The sequence below is a fragment of the Ischnura elegans genome, chromosome 4, assembly GCF_921293095.1.
Source record: "Ischnura elegans chromosome 4, ioIscEleg1.1, whole genome shotgun sequence".
Lineage (NCBI taxonomy): Eukaryota > Metazoa > Arthropoda > Insecta > Odonata > Coenagrionidae > Ischnura > Ischnura elegans.
The window spans coordinates 96,310,364-96,315,051 of NC_060249.1; the positions used below are offsets into that span (position 1 = coordinate 96,310,364).

Genomic DNA, 4,688 nt, shown 5'->3' on the forward strand with positions numbered 1-4,688 from the left:
ATGTGAAGAAGTAGGAATACAATGGAAGGGCGGGCGAGAATCTAACATGCTTATGGTCATCCTATTTCGGAGCCAGATTTTCATGGGAATCACAAGCCATTGAACTTATACTTGCATTCATTGATTGAACAGTTTATGAGAGGCCTACTTTTACAATTGGATTTGAAGACGGAAGCTGTAATCTCTATAAGATTTTCTTGTAATACATAAAAGTATTCATTTAAGTTTCAATAGCCGAAAGAAAATGTTTTAACTCGTTTAATTTTCGTTTTGAATATGTTATTGGACTTATCTTAACCCAAATTTAAATTATGATCACTACATTCCTACAATATTCAGGATAGTCTAATTTGCTAATGACTAACGACAGAATTTTGAGTAGATTTGGTCGGTAATACAAAATATTATGAGCTAACATAAAAACCCCTCAACCTTTCTTTTGATGTGGGTGTGATATAAAATCCCTATTGTTTTAGACAACGTAAAAAAATACTGTTAGACTTATACCGTGTTTGCAGTCACTTTGAAATATTTAAGGTATATTTTAGTTTTGATACGAAATGAATTGCAGGCGATTGAGAAGTGAAGAAAGCTACGGTAATAATTATGTTGATGTGTTTTCAAGTGGCCCAGTATTATGAGGAAGCGAGTAATCGCAAGAAGTTCCTCACAAAGGCTGCGATATATGAAGACGGAAGTGGAAACAAAGACGTTCACGCTTACGGCATATTCAAGAGCGCTATTTTTTGCGAGACTTTCTTCTAGTGACGCGCTCCTTTGCTCGTGACACGCGCGTATTCTCCCCGCGTGTGGTCGGGTAGAGAGAGAGAGAGGCACGTTCAACGCAGAGGCGGGACGCCCTTGCCAGACGTCGCGACGCCTGCTCTACTCCTTTTCATTATTGCACCGCTGAGTTTGAAGCGTCGCCGTCTGCTTTGTTGCTTCTCGTGCCGTCCCTCTTGAGACGTTTAGACGAGGGAGGATGGAAGTGCACTGTCGTCTTCACAATTGAGCGACAATCCGCCGCGGATGGGGTTGTTTGTGAGTGCGGTATTAATGGTGTCTGACAAACGACGCGTCCGATCAAGGGAAGACCCGACGGGTACTCATCCGATGTTAGTCTTCGCGTCAAAAAGCCAATTATCATTCCTCTTTGTTAGTTTAGAGAGTGTAACGCCATCTTTTTTATCCCTATGGTTTGGAAATGAATATGTTGACGATACAAACCAAGCCTAAGTGAGCGTTTATATATTATTCACTCCAGTGTCAAAGATTAAAAAGTTAGATAAACCATAGCATAAAAATGTTTAAATGTCAATGCTCATCTACGGAAAAATCTGTAGAATATTTTTGAATAGTCAATTCGTTCATTTCTCTAGAAACGTTAAAACGCCATTTATCATTCCTCTTCCTTTGTTTTGAGTGTGTAGCGTCATCTTTTTTGTCTCTTTGCATTGGAAATGAATAGGTATCTTCCCGGTGCAAGCCAAGTTTAAATGAGAATTTATTTATCATTCACAACAATGTCAAAAATAAAATACGTAGTAATAGCTAGATGTATCGTTATATAAAAATGTTTAAATGTAAATAAAGAAACTTTTGTTAATAATAATAGGATTTGTACTGTTAGTACAAATCCTATTATTATTACAAATCCTATATTTGTACTGTTAGTACAAATCCTATTATAATTGGAAATACTTAAGCTGATGTGAAATTTGCTTTCGTGCGAGGAAAATGATCATAATAAATTTGTGGTAACGATCAAAATAAATATTTATATATGTACCACTGGCAGAACAAATTAAATTCCAAAGGGTTTAAAGAGGTGTGGGTTGTGGGATGGGTTAATTTATATTCATACCCACATAACCATTGGTGACTGAATTGAAACATATTTTTCCATAAATGCATTTCATTCCCCCGTTGTATACCTATATTAAATTTTCCTTTTTTAGTAGTTCACATATTCATTGTTCTTATCACTTCCCTTTTACTTTTTCATTTGAAAATACTTTAGTCTAGGAGTTTCTTGTTGAGTTCCTTCAATTACTCATCGAGAGTGAAAAATTTGCTTCCAACATGAAAAAAATGATCCTTTCATTTCTTTTTAATTCAATAACTTTCCTCGTAATTTTCATGCAACGTCCTTCAATTTTACCTTTGATCACATGGTACGAATGTCATTGTACTCTCGCTGAAATTGTGAGTGCAAAATGGTTATGAAAACGTGATACAGGTGAAATTATATTTTATTTGAGTAACCAATTTAGATTGAATAATTTCAGTGCTGTACACAAAGAACAATTGTCTCAACATTTCTTCAACGTACTCCATTCCGAGCCCAGGGGGCCGCTTATCTGTCGCCTTGTTATCCCATGTTTAACGTGCCGACTTGCCTTACGATCCCATCCGGTTCCGGTGTGGCCTATTCCATATACTTCCATGGTCAGAATAGGGCCTTGAATCTCTTCTGGCCCCGTCCATCCTCATTCACTCCACAGTTTACTGGCTCAGGTACCACTCGCGAAAGATGTCCTCCTCGTAGAAGTCACCGCTAGCCAGCAAGCTTCGTTCAAAGGATTCGTAACCGCCGTCAAATAGTGGCTGAAGGTGGGACTCCGAACCCTTTCCGCTGCCATCCTGGAAGACGGGTATAGGCTCTTCATCGTCTCCTCCATCGTTTTCTACGTCCGTCAGGTAGCCTCCCTCCGAGAGTCCGCTGGACGTGTCCAACCAAATCTCCTCCTCTCCCTCCAAAACTCCCTCCATCACTGTCTCTGCCAGAATTGTCTAATCCTCTGTCTCTTCCTCCTCCTGGCATCAGTAGCAGTTAACGCAGCCCGTATCTCACTGTTAGTAATGATGTAATAACAACACGTCCAGTGCTAAGCAGTTAGAAAGGCCAAATGAAGAAACCTATGCAGTGGTCCCCACGGTGTGTCCATTTTCTCCATTTCCAGTGTCTAGAATGCCATAAATGTATGGATTAAAATGAGATCAACGTATGAGATAACGAGCCCCACAGGATTATCTTAATTTACATAGGTACCATACAAAATGCAGGAGAAATATTAGCTAATAAACGTTGCTAAAACATAATTTAAAATGTTGCAATACCTCTTATATCAATGGAAAAGGTACTTGGTAACCTATCTGTCTGGAAATTGTAAAACTTTCAAAGTTTTATCGACAATTTTGGGGAATCCTTCCATTTCACCTTGGACTTCGACTCATTTTGAGTATAAAAAATGGGAAATAGTATTCCTCAATGTGATATTTTAGTGAGTTAATAATTAGATTTAAAAAGAAATAACTCTAATCAATTCACTCACTTGATTAGTGTTCAAGGAGGGAAGCTGCTGATCATAGCGCATGAAAAATCTATGAATGAGTCCATCGACGAATGATATATATATATATATATATATTCTATTATTCAACCAGTTTACTGAATGTTTAACGAAAAATATTACGCATAGCTATTTATCGCTCACATTAATATTAAATGATATTATGGACTGACAGAAATGGTATCTTTTGTGGGTAATTACGCGCGATTTGAAAGAAGAAAGAGAGAAAATATAAATTATCAAATATGTTAATATAGCAAAAATGTATGACAAAATTAATTAAAAATATATCAAATGCACTTACGAATTACTATTTCCATGTCAACGCACGTAAGATGAAGCTAATTCCGCCTTCTGAAACATTCACTTCCAAAAATAGTCTATGAACGTATAACCTTTGGAAAGTAGAATGAGGAAATAAAGTTATACATACCGTACATATATTATTTTATCGTTATTAACCAAATAAACTAAATAATTAGCTAATTTATCTACGAACTACTAAATTTATACTTACTAATTAAGTGATAAAGCCCTATCACTTTTTGAAGCTTTCAGAATAGTCCGAATAGTCCATACATCGGATGCATCCAGTTTACAAAACGAAAACAAATTTACATAGCAACGCGAGATAAGTTGTATCGCAACTCGTTCCCCATGTTAAATGAATGGGAAACCTTTTCCACCCTTTTTCGCCCTTCTTTTGGTTCTTTTCAATCGATTCGGGATCGGGTTTCCCCTTCCTGTACGAGAAGGCTCACCCCCAAACTCGGAGCTAGCCAAGGGCAACTGCAGGCAGGGGTGGGCTTTATCGTCCATTATGATGGCGATATGCGAAATCCTCATAGTGAATGGAAATTGCAACTTTTCTTTATATGTTTGTATACATATTCAGGCTGTCACATCAATATATTTACGATTATATAATCTGGTCTGTGATACCCATGCTAGGAGGTTAAGGGGGCCATCATCACTAGCAAACAGAACTGTAATTGTTTCAATTATGTCAGTCATAATGAATCCTGCTAATCTTTCCACTTAAGCTTCCAAGTTGAATCACTTGACCATTTTTTCATCCTAAATAAGGAGTAGCACCAACAATATCTCGAGTGAATGTTAATAAATGACTGTTGGAGGTAAGCTTTTCAGGAAACACCTCCATCGATAGCGATGTCTACTGCTCTTCCATCTTTGGATATAAGCCTATTCCCGTGAAAACTTAATTTAACTAATTAGAATCTAAAATTCTCAGAGGGCAATTTAAAAACCCGGTTCGGCTGTCAATGGAACGATTCTAGTAAATATTAAGAGAAAGCGAACATTATGGGAGAAGGG

At 37.3% G+C, this 4,688-nt stretch overlaps 1 long non-coding RNA gene across 1 annotated transcript; it reads right to left on the reverse strand.

Moving 5' to 3' along the window:
• Window positions 1-2,248: 2,248 nt before the first annotated feature.
• Window positions 2,249-3,936, reverse strand: LOC124156901. Its single transcript, XR_006864424.1, has 3 exons — window positions 3,871-3,936; window positions 3,658-3,748; window positions 2,249-2,966 (listed from the first exon to the last, which is right to left on the reverse strand). It is a non-coding gene; the product is annotated as an uncharacterized LOC124156901 (long non-coding RNA).
• Window positions 3,937-4,688: the final 752 nt, after the last annotated feature.